Below are 18,240 nucleotides of genomic sequence, written 5' to 3'. Positions count from 1 at the left end.
GAGCAGCCAGGCTTCGGCTGCATCTTGGTACAAAAACTGTAGCACATATGGTCCAAATATTGTAAAATGTTTACATTAGGCCAAGATTAATCTTTGGTAAATAAGTACCATTAAAAAAAACTCCCTACTTAAAGGATACAACCCTGTTGGGTAAGGTTTTCATATCAATGATGAATCTGCCTGACCTGTCAACCCAGAACATTTTGTTTTGACTAGGTAACAATTTTACCTTGTCCCTAGCCAAAGGGAATCTCTTTCATCTCACCTAGTCTTTTACTCTTTGAGTGACCTTGTTATGTCGCCATAGCTTCCTACAATTTTTGGGCTTTGACTGGGTTGCCCCTTTAGGCTCCCCTGTTCATTTCTCTTTCATGTACTTTGGTGAACTACAGTTTCCAAGTAGGAAAGGGGATTTTCATCCCCATTTAAATGTTATATCGTGAGCAGCACACCCACATTATGTGGAATGCTGGAGATACAATGCATCCCTTTTCTTACTTACCTGGTGAAAGGGTGTCCCTAAACACTCACCAGAATCAATACACCCTGCTAGGGAAATGGGGCCAAAGGTGATCATGTAAAGAACCAGTTTAATGTTACAAATGTGGATGGAAGCAAAGGACTGTTTGCCCCTTTTCCTGCCTGTTCCTTGTGGTTTCAAGCACATGTTTAGAGGTCCAGCTTGCAATGGTGAGGTCACTGGAGCTGGATCATAATTTCAACCCAATCCGTCCTTTTTCCTTAATGGGGATGTTTCAAAGCCGCCTTTCTCCGTTGTCGGCGGTTTTGTGTCCGCATCATTTTGCTAGCTATGCATAAACACAGTGCAGCTCTGCAAACGTTTACAAACCTAGCACAAGGAAAACTAAACCTGGTTATCCATGTGGAAACATGATCAATTGATATTCCACTCTGCTCAAGTTATCTGTGTCCGTAGTTTCCTCCCCAATTTAGACTTGTATTTGATCCCATTCTGCACTTTGCCGCACAACACATGCAAGTCCTATTAACCCGCATGGACCCTTGACGGACCGTGGACATCTGGTGACAGTTTTCGGCCATAGTGAAGGACACCGCAAACTAAGGGCCTGTGGTCTATTTAGATGCTAAAGGACGTCTTCCTTTTGGGGAGGGGGGGAGGAGGTTTGACTCCTACAGCACTAAGCTTTTACAATGCCTGGGATCTGACATTACAAATCCATCCAACTAATTAATTGTGCCTGTGTATCCTTCTGTAGACCATAACTACCTTCTTTAGTCCTTAGCCATGTCTGTGATTATGCTTGCATGAGAGCTTTCCCCGTCCCCCCTAGTCCATTATAGTGCCTTGAAGATGTCTTGCCTAACTCTTAATTACTTGGGGGTCCGGTGGGGGGGTGTTTTGGAGGACCCTGGTTCCTTTCCAACACTTGTAAACTTTTGCTACAATTGCAAGTTTTACATGAAGGGCTGCTGACAGTGTTTACCTTTATGACTTTTGGTCTTTATAACTTGCAGGCTCTTAATTCAGCCTCGGGAAATGCACAGAAAGGCCACCACTTTTCTAAAATTGTAGGCTCCTTGTTTAGCCATTTGTGCTTGCGCTTTCTGAGGTTTTGCCCTGCCATTGTAGGCAGGAACGACCTCAGTAGCTGTTTTTGTCTTCAGTGGGAATCCTTTAGATTCCCCACCCAGGCTTCAGACTGTCTAGAAAGGCAGGATGCGAGGGATGAGTCATAACGCCACATCCCTTTGGCTACCACCTTGCTTGGGAGCAACTCCCATTTTGGGGGTGGGGGTGGCTGGTTGTCAGACTGCTCCTTACTGTGCAATGCAGGGAGAGCAATGCAGAGGTTGTGCTGTAGATCCTGATAACTCTGAACCTGGATGCTGCTGGCAAGTCGACCACTGGAACCGAAGATGAAGAAACTAAGGCCGTAGTGATGGCCAGTGACCGGAGAGCCTGCTGTGTAAACTGACTGCTGTAACCCTTCCAATGACCTGGGAATCCCTAAACTGGCAACCATAACCCAGTCTGGTGAGATCCACTAGACTCGGAACACCTGCAGTTTGAGCCATGTCGTGCTGTGACCTGGTGGGGCTGCAATATCCCAATACCCTCAGACCTTGAGCCATTGTGCGGTGCAGTGTGTTCCGTATCAAGCTGTAACTTTGGCATCCTGCTGGAACACCTGAGACACGATATGAGTCCTAAAAGTTCCCTCATCAGAGTGCTGGACCTTGAAAGCTACGAGAATACGACTGGCGATATTCTGTCTATTATTTCTGGCTCCTGAAAAGGGCGCCAAAACCAGAGCTGCATCCAGCTGTGCGGAAACTCTTGCCTTCTTGCCTGGAGCTTTCTCCTGTGATTCCTTGCTGCAAAAGTCCTTCCAAGTCCCATCTTCTGTCTTCTCGACAAAGGAATCCAATGGTTTTTGGCTGCAGATCCTGAAGTCTTCCTGCTGCAACTCTTCTGTGCTAGGGCACTGTGTTGGCCGGGGTATTACTTACCTTAAGCCTTTGTGATTTCTCTAAAGCTTTGGGGTGTACTTGTTATGGGAGTCCTCTCATCCCGTTTACCCAGGCTCACTGTTGGAATCCTCCTAGGGTGTCTTCTCTTAAGTTCCTGGACCCTAACTTTAAAGTGAACTACTTGTTTGAACAGTCTTCCACAGGAACTGATTTTTTTTTGCCTCCCACAGATCCCTTTGTCACCTTGCCTACAGCTGGCTCCTAGACCACTGGGGTTCCTCTTCTGCCCCTAAGTGAACTCCTGACATAGAATAGGGAAGGAATTGAGAAGTAAAGATTCTGTCTTGTATAACAGGTGTTAAAAAGTACTTGTGAAAGAGTTGGTTGGTAACTGAGTGAAGTTACAAAAGTGTTGTCATTCTGAAAAGTGTGTGTGTGTGTATGTATGTATGTATATATATATATATATATATATATATATATATATATATATATATATATATATATATATATATATATATATATATATATATATATATATATATATATATATATATATATAGTACTTGTGAATTGGTTGCGCCCCCTTACCCAAAAGTAATGCTGTTGGCTTCACTAATCTATTCTTTCAGAGAATGGGTGTACAAGTTCCCCCAACTGCGCCTTGCGTCCCAGAACTTGCTATGTAGCCTGTTTAGAATCTAGGTTTTTAAAGGAGTTGTTTATATTTTTTTAAATGTTTATTTTAAACAGGCAGGCTATGGCAATACAAAGCTTAATCACTTGCGACATGTAGCATACAGTAATCCCCATTTGACGCTCCTCCCACCCGACTCCTTGGGCTCAAGTTCCTTCCTCACTTCCCTGTGGGGGTCTCCATCCCGAATAGTTCTCCTGGCCAGATGGGGCTTGAAAGTCAGGGCTGGGAACATTTGGCCAAACTCCAATACCGGACCCCAGATGTTGTGAAAGCGATGCAAGGTGCCTGCTCCGGCAGCCGTCACCTTCTCGGCGATCAGGATGTCCCAGACCTTCATCCACCAGAAATGCATGAGGGCCTTCCGTCGTTTTCAGGTGCGGGCTATCTCGTTCCTACCTGCAGGTAGGCATTGTGACAGTAGTTTGGCCTTGAGGCCAGACGTGGGGTAGATCCCGGGGGCCGGTGCTCCAAGGAGGATAGGCTTGGGGGGCCAAGGGCAGTTGCACCTGAGTGATGTCCGCTATCGTCGCTACCATTGTTTCCAAAGGGTTGATCGTGGAGTTCATGTGGTGGAGTCTTAGGGGAGGGTAGTACCCCCGGAGGAGGATCTTGTAGGCGCACTCTGTTCGTGATGCATGCTGAGGAGGTGTGAGCCCGGGACCAGATGTCGACCCACTGTTGGTCTTCAATCGGATGGCCCAAGTCTGCCTCCCATAGGGCCATATACCGGGTCTTGGAGGTTAGGAAGTCCATTTGGAGGCGCCTGTAGAGTGGCGATTTGTCCTCTGGGCGGAAGCTCCTTAAGGGTCAATTCGATGGCTGGGGGGGGACGAGTAGCCGCCTGGTGAGTCTGAGGCTGGGTGCACCAGTGGCGTAGCTGGGTATGTGAAACTCTCGTTCCTGGATCCCAAATTCTTTGCATCGCTTAAAGGTGCAGGGTTGGCCCCCTTCAAAAAGTTGACCCAGGGTCTCTAGGCCTCCTGCAATCCAGGCCTTAAAATTCTGGGGAGACAGACCAGGAGAGAAGGTCGGGTTCATGAACACGGGGAAAGGGGGCTGAGCCCCGTCGGGGTCTTCTGTTTCAACGCCTTGTCCCACATCGAAATGGTGTTTGGTGGATGCCAGGAGATTCTGCCACTGTCGCCGTTCCGGAGGGGGGGACATGTGGGAGAAAGCATAGTGGGGGAGGGGGGGGCAGCTGCGCTTGTTCGAGGTCTAACCATCTAGGGCGGTTGGTAAGGACTTGCCATGATTAGATACAAGACAGGTGAGCTGCCATTTGGTATTTCTGCAAGTCAGGGACCCCGAGGCCACCCAGTTTGCCCAGCATCATGGATTTAGGGATCCTGGGTTTTTTCCCCCCTCCAAATAAACTGCAGCATTTTCTTCTGTAAGCATTGACTGGCGCCGGGACTGGCACCGGGAGCGTGGAGCATGCATACAGAAATCTGGCAGTAAGTTCATTTTACAGGCTGTAATACGGCCCGTCAGCGATATCTCCTCTGTTGCCCAGCGTCTCAAATCTGCCTCCAAGTTCGTAAACCGTGGGGGAAAATTAGCCCAGTAAGTTTCGCTTGGACTGGCTGGAATCTGAACTACCAAGTAGCTAAATTCTTTGGTCGACCAGTGTATTGGGCACAGCGGAACCATGGCTTGTCGGGTCAAGCCCACTCCCGTGGTGACTGATTTCCAGTAGTTAACTGTGAAGCCTGTGACCATGCCATAGCTCGTTATCTCAGCCAGGGCTTGAAGGGAGGAGTGGGGTTTTGTGATAGGACATCTGCATAAAGGGCCAGCTTGTGGTGCGCCGAGCCTGATTGAAATCTTTCGACTGCAAGATTCAACCTGATCCGCTGGGCAAACGGGTCCATAATTAAAGAGAAGTGGCGACAGCGGGCATCCCTGTCGGGTTCCGCAAGTTAGGTTGATGGGGGGAGGAGAGGGTGCCGTTAACTCTAAGGGTTTTGGGGGCTTTGTAATTTGCCAGCGTCATGGTGCAGAACTTCGGGCCAAATCCGAGGTAAGCCTCATGAAAGTCCAATCCACTTTGTCAAACGCCTTGGTCGCGTCCAGAGCCAGGAGCACCAACTCTCGGGAAGCGAGTTCCACCGGATCCAAGGCTCTGCGAATGTTGTCGGCCGTGGAGCGGTGTCTGAGGAAGCCACTCTGATCCGCACTGATTATCTCCGGCAAGAATCGAGACGGACGAGGCGCCAGGATTTTAGAGTAAATGTTGGCATCTATATTGAGCAGGGCAATGGGTCTATATGATGCAGGGTTCTTCGGATTGCCCCCCGGTTTAGGTAATAAGACTGTAATTGACTCCTGCATGGACGGTGTTACAGTGCCCGTGGTCCTGAACGAGTTAAACTGTACCAAAGGAGCTAATAGCTGGGGTTTAAAAATCTTGTAGAACCTGGTTGTATAGCCATCGGGGCCAGGGGCTTGGGATTTGAGAGCTTTTATTGCCTTGTCCACTTCGTCAGTGATCGGTGCCTCCAGAGAGTCACGGGCTGTTCTTTTTAGCTGGGGAAGTGCCGCACCCCGCAAGTATTCCTAATGTTCCTCCATGTCCCATGCTGAAGCGGTCATCACCTGAGTTGGGTGGGCCGCAGCGAGCCGCCGTTTGTCCTGATCAACGTAATGGACCTTGCCTCGTTGGTCCCGCAGGCCCACAATTGTATTGTTCCTCTTCGCTTTGGCAAGTTTAGCCACTAGTAGCTTATTTGCTTTGTTGTTTTTAGCATAATAAAACTGTTTTGCTTTTGCCATTTGGTGGGCAGTGTGTTCAGCATAGTGGGCCTCAATCTTTTTTTCTGTGCTGTCCGGATGGCTCGCTGGGTTTTAGGGGTCCAGCCCTTCTCCTTATGGGTCCTTTCTGCATTTTTAAGAACTTCCTCAAGGTTCTGGCTAGTTTGACGGTTGTGTTTATGGTATGCTGCTCCTTGCGCAATCAGTTCACCCTGCACTACTGCCTTCATTGTGTCTCAAGTGTTGGCGGTAGCGGTGTCCTCACTGGGGTTTTCCTTAAGGAAGTTGGAGATCGTGGTTGCGATTGCGTCCCTGAGTGGCATCTCGTTGAGAATCGGATCATATAGGATTCATCTGCGCTGTTGGGGTTAGCTGGTTCCCGCACTCGGATCTCCAGGGTCACCGGAGCATGATCAGACAAGATTCTGGAGCCAATCGTCACATCGTTTGTAAACGTAAAGATTTGTGGGGACACTAGGAGAAGATCTATCCTGGAGAAGGTCCGGTGGACATGGGAATAAAAGGAAAAGTCTTTCGGATGGGTGGAGAACTCTCCATGAATCCACAACCCCAAGGTTCTAAACAGTTGTAAGAGAGCCAGGGCTATGGTGAGGTCTCCAGCGCTGGGTGGGTCTGACTTGTCTTTCGAGGGGTCCGGGACCCCATTGAAGTCCCCGCCGATCACTATCTGGCCTTCCAAAAACGGGGAGAGAGTTGTACACAGGGATTCATAGAACGGCACCTGGCCTGAGTTGGGTGCATATACAGAGGTAGAGTTGTCGTAGTAATAGGTATTTCACCGCCATGTATCGCCCCTCCAGGCAGCTTATAGAGTCCAGAATCTGAGGTTCAGGCCCCTCCCGAATAGGATTGCTGTGCCACCCCTCTTGGAGTTTCCAGATGCGAAAAGTTGCTTCGGAAAGTCTCAGGAGCGCAGGCGGCTGTGGTCTGCCGGCAGCAGGTGGGTTTCTTGTAGCATAGCCACAGCTGCACCATCGTTCTGAAGCTTCTGTAGGATAGACTTGCGTTTGGCGGGTGAATTTAATCCCTTGACATTCAGGGAGACTATGTTCCGGGGACAGGACCGGGGAGGTTGACGAGTCTTGGGGGAGATATAGTGGAATCAGCCATCATGTCGCAAAGTGTGTAGCCATTCTCCAACCTGCCTGTGGGTTTTTTCCTCGGGCCGCCAACGGGGGGGCCGAGTTTTAACTGAGGGTGGCTGACATTTTGCGGGTCTAATGCCTCCCTTGGCCAACGGGGCCCTCGAACAGTGTAGCCAACATGGCTAAGTTTAGGAGTAATCGTAGTGGTTTGTTCCAAGGACTCGTAGATGGATTGTGCCTTGGAACCGGGCATGGGCCGTGGAATAATGCCCGCTGCTTGAACAATAAAGCTTCTGTGTTCCTGAGGGTGTAGATCGGATCATGGTGCTGGATTGTGAGCTGGGATCGAGGTGGAAGCTCCACCATGGAGTCACATCTGGCTTTTTCCTCTTCCGGAATCTGGGAACACTCGACCAAGAGAGTTGTGTGGGATTAGGGGAGGCCACCAGGATTGAATCAGCCGTTGCTTCGGAGGGCGGGAGAGATGAGGGGTTGGAAGCATCTGGATGTCGGTGGCATCTTCGAGGTGGCTAATTTTCCTGGGCGAGCCCTTGTAGGAAAATTGCAAAGCTGTGCGAAATAGCCATCTGTAGCGGATTTTTTGAGCTTGAAGAAGGGCGGTTAAAGGGGGAAGGGCTCGCCTCTTTTGAAGAGTAAGCGGAGAAAGGTCCTGGAAGATCTGGAGAGAAGTCCCTTGAAATGTAATTTCGTCTTTGGAGCGGCTTATTGCCGAGATGGCTTCCTTCGTAGTAAAGAAGTGCACCCTAGTAATGACGTTGGGGAGGGAGATTGGGGGGGGGGGGGGCGATCCGATTCCACTCCGTCGGGGGTTCAGCCTGTGAGTGCGGTCCAGGAGAAGCAGTGAATCTTCGATGTCTGGGAGAAGAGATTGGAAAAAGAGGCCCACATATTCAGCTAACCTCTTGTCTGGGATCGCGGTGGGAACCCCCCCGAATGCGGAGGTTGTTGCGTCGGGCCCTATTTTCGAGGTCTTCGTGCTTGTATTCCTTGATGTCGCACCTGTCCTGCAGTAGTCAGATTGAGCGTTGGACCTCTGTTGATATCTGCCCCCAGGGAGGGTTGCATGAGGTGGGGCCCTCCATTTGGGGTGGGGGGGGTTGAGGGCCACCCCCTTTGAGGAACATCATTTGCTGCCAATTTAGGGTGGCCATTAGCCCCCCTAAAAAGCAGCCTGTGATTTTGTATATTTTTGTTTTGTTTACCCAACTTCGCTTGGTGCAGATGGCCACATTAATGTGGCTATCTGCCCCCAGGGTGCCCAAACCCTACTGCCCCATCTATTGGGGGGTCCTGCCCCACCTTTTGGGGTGGCCATCTGCACCAAGCGAAGTTGGGTAAACAAAAAAAAATACAAATTCATAGCCTGCTTTATAGGGGGGGCTGAGGGGCACCCTAAATTGGCAGTGAATGATGTACTGCAACGGAGGGTGGCCCTCGGCCCCCCACCCCAAATGGAGGGCCCCACCTCATGCAACCCTCCCTGGGGGCCCCCCCTTCCTGGCGGCAGATAGGGGGGCCCCACCTCTTGGATCCCTCCCTGGGGTCAGATGCCCCTTCCTAGGATCGCGCGGCCTGCGCCCGATCCGTGACCAGCAATGCCTCATGTGGTGTCCTTGGAAAGGGGAGAAAGTCCCCTTTCCAGGGACACCACTTTTTGATCAATCCCTGGTGGTCCAGTGGGCCCCAGGGCCCCAAACCCCCTCCCACCTCCCCTCGGTTTTATTTTTGCTTTTATTTATTTTTTTCACCCCTGGGGGCAGTGATTATCTGCCCCCAGGGGTCTCTGGCGCTGTGGCCCCATGCCTTGGGGCCACTGGGGGAGGGGGGCCGCTTACCTAGTAAGCAGCCCCCCCCCCCCCCCCCCCCTGCGTCACAAATGGATCTGCATTGATCCACTGGCATTGCTTTATTGATCCACTGGCATCGCGATCCCTGCTTTGCAGGGATCGCTCAAAACAAGGTGCTGAAAAGGACGAGCTATCTCGTCCTTGGCACTGCGTGTGCACTGTCAACGACGAGATACCGAGTTGTTTATATTGGAACATTTGGTTTTGCCACTAGTGTCCGTATTCTGCCTCCTCTGAGCCTTCATGCAAGACTAGGACTGGATGAGTAAAGGGTTCTGTCTTGAAGAACAAGTATTTAAAGTACTTGCTTGTAAATTAGTTGGTAGAGTGAGCAGTTACAAACGTTCTTACTTGCCTTGAATGTGTACTGCAATTCTGAAGTATATGTAAGGTTATTTTACTCACCTGGGAATTGGTTGTCCTCTTCACAAAAGTAATGTTGGCTTCATTTACACAATATTCTGAAAGAAATGGTTAAGTTCACCAACTGGCTTTTGCTTTCCCTGCTGTTATGTACAGATTCCAAAACTCTCAGATGTATACCTTTAAGTTCTCCAGCATGGGGTCTGGCATGGATTCACATGCTCATGAATATTCCCCGTCGTCCGGCTGGGAATCCTCGGTAAAGAAAAAACCAGTATCAGTTTCGTTTCTGATCTGTCTTTCGTAGTAATAACCAATCACTGGTCTCTGCGTCATACTGACCACAGCCAATGACTGCCCTCTACCTAAGCACCGCCTCTGGCAGCCATCTTCAGATTTTTACCGCACGTTCATGTGTTGGGATCCTCGTGCTATTGCTCTCGAGCGTTAGTGCTATTTTTTCGCGCTTTTTCACAAAAACTTCGATTCTTTCGGTCAAAAGAGCCTCAAGCTCCACCGATCCTACATCCGATCAACGGGGACCCGTGTCGGATTCATCTGTGCCCCTCAAGGGTGAAGATTTCGTCGAGCTACACTTCGGAGGACTCCAGAAGCTTCTCAGGCCCGGTCTCGGAGATGGCCCAGGAGAAGGGAAGCTCGACGCCCGGAAAGCTGTTCAGGGCCTGCCCTGGATGCCAGCTGCAGAACGTCTTCAAGGAGGACGAACACTCTTTCTGCCTTTACTGCCTTCATGGGGACAAGACGCACGTGGAGAAGGACTGTGCGTTTTGCGGCAACATGTCGGAACGGACCATGAAGGACCGCCATCAACGTCTCGCCAGCTGGCTGGAGGGTAAGAGCCCGTCTGGCGAGAAGAAGAAGAAATGTGAGCGGTCTTCTAAGACCTTTGAGGGCGCCCCGGCGACGGGGGCCCAACATAAGGCCAAGCACCGCGAGTCCGCTGGCACCGGGAGCGCCGAACGGTCGGGCTCTACGGGCGCCAGGCAGGGCGCACCCTCCCCGGCACCATCAACCACGAGCCAACGCTCTGGGTCGGGTAAGAGGAAGGCCGAGCACCCGGCGAAGCTCCTGGAGAGACCCCGGTCGAGCTCCAAGGCAGAGGAGGAGCGTGGCAGTGCCCCCTCCCTCAAGGATAAGGCGGTGAGCGCACCTAAGGTGGTGAAGGCCTTGATCCATTCGACCAAGCCCTCTATTGAAACGGTCGCGGCGGCCCTGGCCCAGCCTGTGGAGGCTGCACCAGTGGTGGTGGCCTCGGGGCCCAGAATCTCCCTGCCTCCTCGGAGGGAGTCTTCTTTCGTGCCCATCGATGGGACCCCCGTGAAACCCTCCGTGGGGAAGAAGGGGGGGCAGGGCGTCGTCGTAGATTCGGCCTCAACCTCAGAAGAGGAACTGATCGAGGTCTTAAGCCACGGCCTAGGCGTGGAACAAGACCAGCCCGTCGGAATGGGCCCCGACGCAGGTGACGACGACGACATCGTCGAGGATACCGACGGGGCCCCTGCTCGCCCGTCGGATTCCCCTCTGCCAGCGCCGCAAGACAACTCAGCGGCCATTTTGTTGGCTATACAGTCCTTATGCTCCGAGATAAGGACGAGACTACCGTTACCGACGGAGGAACCTCTCCCGTCGGGGGATCCAGAACCGGGACCTTCTGGTGTTCCCCCTACCAAGAAAAGAAGGATCCATCCACCGCCTCCTTTTCAACCGTCGCGCCCCGTCCAGCCCTCCTCCCCGTCCACCCGAGGGGATGATACGGGGACTGACACGGCAGCGACGGGTACGGACGACGAGGCATACGACGAGGATTTTCCGTCGTCGCCTCCCACCAGGGCTTCTCCGCCCGACGAGATTGGATCGTTCCACTCAATGATCGCCAGGGCATCCGAGCTTTTCCAACTCTGCCCTGAGGAGAAGAAAAAGGAAGGCTTCCTTTACCAACGGCGCGAGACCAAGAGGAAGACGGTCCTCGCAGTGCCTCTGTTGGACGACATTTGGGATGAGGGCCTTTCCCTCCTCAAGAACCCTTCCACGACGCCAGCGAAAAGAGACCGGTACGAGAAAAAGTACCGGGTCCCGGACTCGGCCCCCCTATGCCTCCGGGCGCAGCCTACCCCGGACTCCGTCGTCTCCGCGGCAGCCAGGAAGAAAGCGGGGGGGGGTGCGGCCTCCACGTCGACTTCCCCGCCGGACGGCGAGGGAAAGAAATTGGATGCCATGGGGCGCAGAGTCATCTCGTCGGCGGCGACGACGATTAAAGCGGCCAACGCCTTGGCTATCGTGGCCCGCTACGACGGGGAACTCTGGTACAAGATAGCTCCCCTGCTGGATTTTCTGCCGGACGACAAGAGGGCGGAGGCCCTTGAGATCCTGCAGGAAGGTGAGGTGGCCTCGGACCACGCCATCACCGTGGCGACGGACATCGCCGACACTGGGTTCCGCCAGATGGGCAACGGCGTTTGCCTTCGACGTCGCGGATGGCTCAAGGCTACGGACTTTCGGCAGGACGTCCAGACCAGGGTCCTGGACATGCCCTTCGACGGGAACAACCTGTTTGGGAAGACAGTGGACGATTCCCTTCAGGCCATCAAGGCGGATACTGAGACGGCCCGGGCCCTTGGAGTACTGCAGCAACGGCGGACGCCCTTTCGGAGCGGCGGAGGCAAGGGCGCCTCCAAAGGTTCCGGCGGCGGTTTCGCTTCCTACCGTCAAGCGGCCCGCTCGTCGTCGCAAGAGGCCTACAGAGGACGAGGCAAGTCTGGCGGACCCCGCCGTCGCCAAGGAGGCCAAGACGGCAAGGCCGCGTCCAAGCAGGATTGAACCGGCCGTGGGGTCGGGCCCCCACCGAAGCACCCCGGTGGGAGGCCGGCTGGCGGACTTCGTCAGCGTGTGGGAGTCCATCTCCACCGACCGTTGGGTGCTGGACGCCCTGGCCCGGGGCCACGCGCTCGAGTTTCAAAGAAGGTGCCCGCGCGTCCCCCCCGTGGCCAGGAAAGAACTTCACGTCCCTCAACTTCTCCTGGAGGTAAAGGCGATGCTCAGAAAGGGCGCCATCGAACTCGTCCCAAAGAGGCTTCGGGGCTCCGGAGTCTACTCGCGTTACTTCCTCGTGAAGAAGAAGACGGGAGGATGGCGCCCCATCCTGGACCTGCGACGCCTGAACAAGTTCATCAAGGCGCAGAAGTTCCGGATGGTCACCCTCCAGCACGTCCTGGGTCAGCTGGAGGAAGGAGACTTCCTATCGTCGTTGGATTTGGAGGATGCCTACTTCCACATTCCCATCCTAAAGGGGCACCGAAAATTCCTCAGATTCGTGGTCCAAGGGCGTCATTACCAGTTCAAAGCCCTTCCCTTCGGACTGCGGTCGGCACCCAGGGTTTTCACCAAGTGCCTCGCACCGGTGGCGGCGCAGCTGCGCCGCGAGGGGATTCACGTCTACCCCTACCTGGACGACTGGCTCATCCGCGCCAAGACGAGGGAGCTCGCCGTGGTCCACACGGCAAGGACCGTCCAACTCCTCACGGACCTGGGATTCTCCGTGAACTACGCCAAATCCCACCTGGTGCCCGCGCAAGTCGCACTGTTTCTGGGAGCGAGGCTCGACAGTGTCCCTTCTGGCCTCCCCGTCGGAGGAGAGGACCAGGACCATCTTGGGCAAGGTGCAACGGATGTTGGTGGCCGACGCGGCCAAGGTGAGGTCCATCAAGTCCCTCCTCGGGATGATGTCTTCCTGCATCTACCTCATTCCCATGTGCAGGCTCCGGATGCGCCCGTTGCAAGAGTTCCTGGATGCGCGCTGGATCCAGACGACGGGCAGCTTCGAGGAAAGGATCAAGCTCGACGAGAGTTTCCGACGAGCGATACGGTGGTGGGGCACCCGCGCGCATCTGACGGCGGGCATGGACTTCCAGACCCCAGCCCACCAGGTGACTGTGACCACGGATGCCTCCCTAGAAGGGTGGGGAGCGCACACCGAAAATCTGCACGCAAGGGGACTCTGGCTCCCGACGGAGAAGTCCCTGCATATCAACGTCCTGGAGCTCCGTGCAGTGTTTTGGGCCCTCAGGTCCTTCCTTCCGTCCCTCAAGGGCAAGGTGGTGAGGATCTTCACCGACAACACCACCACCATGTTTTACATCAGGAAACAGGGCGGAACCAGGTCCCCAGCGCTGTCCAAGGAGGCGCAGGACCTGTGGCATTGGGCCGTCGCCCAAGGGATTCTTCTGGTGCCGTTTCATCTGGCAGGGATAAAAAACACCATCGCCGACTCACTCAGCAGGGAGCTGCGCTCGTGCCACGAGTGGGAACTACGGCAGGATCTGGTGGATCGCCTCTTCCGACGGTGGGGCACACCCCAGATCGACCTGTTCGCGACGGCGACGAACACCAAGTGCCGGAGGTTCGCCAGCAGGTTTCCCCAGACGAGGAGCATGGGCGATGCTTTCTCGTTCCCCTGGGAGGGCCTGTTCCTCTACGCGTTCCCTCCCTTGCCTCTGCTAATCCGGCTCGTCAACCAGCTCAAGAGGTCACGGTGCAGGATGATCCTCGTCGCACCTGCGTGGCCGAGGCAGATATGGTTCCCGGACCTTCTGGACTTGTCGGCGTCCCCGCCAATCAAGCTGCCGGCGGACGCGGATCTACTCTCCAGGGAAGGAGGCGCCATCCTCCACCACGACCCGAAGTCGCTGAACTTGCAGGCCTGGCTCCTGCAGCGCTAGAGTTTGGAGGATACGACATACCGGCCGATTGCAGAGAGGTTCTTGCAAAGGCCAGGGCGTCCTCGACTCTTAAATGCTACGGACACAAATGGAAGAGGTTCTCTGTCTGGTGCCACGCACAGAAGATTAACCCTCTACGGATTACGGCTCCCCAAGTGCTGCCGTACCTGCTGACGCTGGCCAAAGCTGGTCTGGCACACGCGTCCATCAAGATTCATCTTGCTGCGATCTCCCGATACACCAGAACCACGGGCCGGACGTCCTTGTGGTCTCATCGTCTGGTGAAAGAGTTCATGAAGGGACTGTTCAGATCGTTCCCGCCGGTGAAGGCTCCGGCCCCGGCGTGGGAGCTCAACGTGGTGCTGACCAAACTCATGGGACCTCCGTTCGAGCCTCTGCACTCGGCCCCGTTGAAGTTTCTATCGTGGAAAACAGCTTTTCTCGTGGCCATCACCTCCGCACGACGAGTGGGAGAGATCCAGGCCCTTTCCTGCAAGGCCCCGTACTTGACTTTCCACGACACGAGGGTAGTGCTCAGGACGCACCCCTCCTTCATGCCCAAGGTACCGTCGGACTTTCATCTCAACGAACCCTTGGTGTTACCTGTGTTCTTCCCGTCGCCTTCGTCGCCGGCTGAGAGGACTTTGCACTCGCTGGATGTAGCTAGAGCGCTGAAGTTCTACGTGGACCGCACGAAAGGTTTTCGGAAGACGTCACAACTCTTTGTGAACTTTGGACCTGTCAATCAGGGGAAGGCTCTCTCGAAGGCTTCCATCTCCAGATGGCTCTCCGGCTGTATCATGTACTGTCACCGGTTGGCAAACCGACCGCTGCCTGGCCGTCCGAGAGCCCATTCCACCAGAGCGATCGCAGCTACCACGGCGTTCCTATCTGGTGTGCCCCTGCTGGACATATGCAGGGCTGCTACGTGGAGGTCGACGCACACCTTCACGAAATTCTACTGCGTCGACCGGGATTCCAGGGAGGAGTCCAGGGTCGGCCAAGCAGTGCTGCGCAACCTGTTCGCCTGAGGTGAGCCTGGTGAGGAGGTAAGATGCTTAATGTTGAGTTGATGTGATGCTTAATGTTGAGCCTTTGCCACCTCCCGTGGTTGTGCATGTGTGTACTGCTATGTATTCTTTATTCATGAGCATGTGAATCCATGCCAGACCCCATGCTGGAGAAGGAACAAGTTACTTACCTGTAACTGTTGTTCTCCAGCATGGGTCTGGCATGGATTCACATGCGAACCCTCCCGCCTACCCCTCTGCGGCTCTTCACTTGGTCATACTGCCACTTCACGTGCTTCCAAATCTGAAGATGGCTGCCAGAGGCGGTGCTTAGGTAGAGGGCAGTCATTGGCTGTGGTCAGTATGACGCAGAGACCAGTGATTGGTTATTACTACGAAAGACAGATCAGAAACGAAACTGATACTGGTTTTTTCTTTACCGAGGATTCCCAGCCTGACGACGGGGAATATTCATGAGCATGTGAATCCATGCCAGACCCATGCTGGAGAACAACAGTTACAGGTAAGTAACTTGTTCCTTACTAATGGCTCCTTTCAAAGGTATATGGTTTTTACTCATCTTGGTCTGCCTTGGCCCATCCTAAAGTCATTGCTTACCATAGTCTGTGTTCAACTGACCTGGAATACAACTGTAATTATTCAGGAAAAGTTATTCTAGGTGAGGCCTTTTAGTGTATGTTAAGGAGAATTCTCATTTCTGTACCAATTCCCTTCAACCCCTAGCTCTCTTGCTGGAATTTAGGACTTTAATTTTCAACCTGGACTGAGTTACCTTTTTCTCACTCGTGTTTCAACCGGATTTGCATCGTTTCCACTGTTTTTGGAGTCAAACTCCATAGGCATCTACTTTCTGTATGGTGACTCACTGCACCTTTAGTGCAGTGTCACAGACCAATCCTTTAGATTCTCAAGGTTTAAATAACTTCTTGTGTGAACGACTGTTCCCAAGAATGGTGAAATTGACTTTACTTACCATTTCTCTTAGTAGCCAGCACACACCATCTTATGTGGAGTGCTGGGGTGGGGAGGTTACACCCTTCTACGCTTATATAAAAAATGTTACCCTCACTACTTTAAATGGCTGGTAACAGTGGTTTAATTTTCCTACCAGTGTGCTTTTCTACCGCAGACTGAATCCTCAGCTGCAGTATAGCACTCATGGATGACCATTTTGTCACAATGCCCAAGTCTTTTTTTCATTTTCTGTTTGTGAGGGCTTTCTTGGGTTTTACTCTGCATGTTAAGCCAGGTTTGAGCCTTTTGTTTTGCCTTTGGCGGGCTTCAACCCTGAAGCCCGCCTCTGCCTCCAGTGTGGAAAGGCAGGATGTGAGGGAGGTTCCTGAACACCCCTGTCCTTTGTCTCTAGGAATGCCTGAATGCAACCAGTCCTGATTGGCTGGCTGTTTTTCAGGAACGCCACTCTGCTGTGTGCGTGAATGGGAGAAACCTGCTTAAAAGCAAGGGCTTTGGGACTAGAGGCAGTCGACCACTGGGAGAAACGCCTGACAAAACCCAGAACGATGCTTGCTGCATCCTCCTGGACCTTTGAATTGCCCGGTGAAGCCCTGCTGCTGTGCTGAAGCCCGGAAGGGACAACTTCCCTTGGGTTAGTGGGACCAACTAACCCCATAACTCCACTGGACCATCTTTCCCGACTAGCTGTACTACTTTGCTGCTGCAGGAACAGAGTGCCAAGGGTTGAGAAATCTGTAGTTTAGTGCAATGTCTGAAATCCGTCCCGAAGCTCCAGGAGACGCCTAAGAACCATCCAGAAGCAAGACGATCTGAGCTCGTGCCCTCACCGGAGTGCAGGACCCAAGGAGGATTCCGTTTGTCGGTGTCTTTAAACCCACCCGCCTCCCCTTCTCAACGGTAAGAATCGTACGTTTTATCGGACTCCAGAAGGCAATTGAGCCTACACTGCACACCGGACCATGTTGGAGGAGGGAGGGAGGTTTCCTCTCGAAGCTCTGCTCCAGCTCCGTATTGTGGAAAATGTTTGTGGAGGGCGAACTGTCTCCATCCAGACCACAGGGAAGCAGATTGTGAGATCTTTATTGGATTCTCAAAGTTCACCGTCCAGGATCGTCACAGTAGGTTAGCAGCATGGCTGAAGGCCAAAGCCTCTACCCTGTATGGCTAGCGGGGGCATGACTCGCCCAGGAGCAGCCGGTACGAGGAGCGGGCTTTGTCCTTTGAGGGCGCTCCATCCGTGGGGGCCCAAGACCAGGCCAAGCATTGTTTCCATTGGGGTTGCTGCGTAAGCGGGGTCCTGCGACGAGCAGGGCACATCATCTTCGCTGTCTGCCTCCATCTCCAGTCATCGCTCCAGCTCCTCATCGAAGAGGAAATTGGCTAACCCAAGGAAACTGCAGGAGAAGCTGGATATGACCAAGGCACAGGGAAAGGTGTCAACCTGCCCCTGAATGCCCAGGTGGTTCAGGCAGTCATCCTTGCCGATCAAGCCGGTTGCAGCCGCATTCTCGAAGGTGAAAGGGGCTGACCCTGTCAAGGGGAACACAGTGCCAATGGAGAGGCCAGAGAAGAGGATGCCATCCCTAAGCCTGAGACCGAACTCTCAGGATGCAGAAAGGGGAGTGGGAGGCCTCAACTGTGCTCCAGGACATGGATATTTCTTCCTCGGAGGAGGAGGACCTAGTATACATGGTCCCGCAGGACATGGGGAATGATGAGACGCTGTGGGGGGGGGGGTGACTACTGGAATGCTGCCGACGCTGGGACCAGCAAACCTACCGTCCAGCCAACACCCGGGAGGATAGCTCGGCGGCAACGTGCTCGCCTTGGAAACAAGACCACACAAAGCAACACAGGTTCGATCCCTGGGTCTGCGCTTAGAAACCGGCAGGTATTAAGCGCGTTACATATGCAACTAAGACATTTTCATGTAACGGCGCATCGATGCTCCCAGGCTATGTGAGCGCTTTTAAAAAGAAAAAATGCAAATAAACTCCTCCCAGGGACATATCGCTGGATATTCTTTCAACTCTCCACACCCTTGTGTCGGAGATCCAGAAGAGGAAGCCCACGGCACCGCCGGCGAAGAGAAAACTACACATGCCCTCTACCCCCTAGGGATGCGGGAGGACTGGCCTTTCTCCGCCGCCAAGGGCTTCTCCCCGGACGAAGTGTGGTCATGCCATGCCACGGTCACCCGTGCTTCTGAGCTCTTCAGCTGGCACCAGAAGAGACCAAGAAGGAAGGGTTCTTTAC

General features: G+C 53.4%; 1 protein-coding gene across 7 annotated transcripts in view; it reads left to right on the top strand.

The window, feature by feature from the left end:
• Positions 1-18,240, top strand: part of CDC25A (cell division cycle 25A) — a 137,004-nt gene that overhangs the window by 76,566 nt on the left and 42,198 nt on the right. The window lies entirely within an intron of this gene.

This window comes from Ambystoma mexicanum, chromosome 2p (genome assembly GCF_040938575.1).
Source record: "Ambystoma mexicanum isolate Mex_15411 chromosome 2p, UKY_AmexF1_1, whole genome shotgun sequence".
In the NCBI taxonomy this organism is placed as follows: Eukaryota; Metazoa; Chordata; class Amphibia; order Caudata; family Ambystomatidae; genus Ambystoma; species Ambystoma mexicanum.
This window is presented reverse-complemented; position numbering and strand designations above follow the sequence as displayed.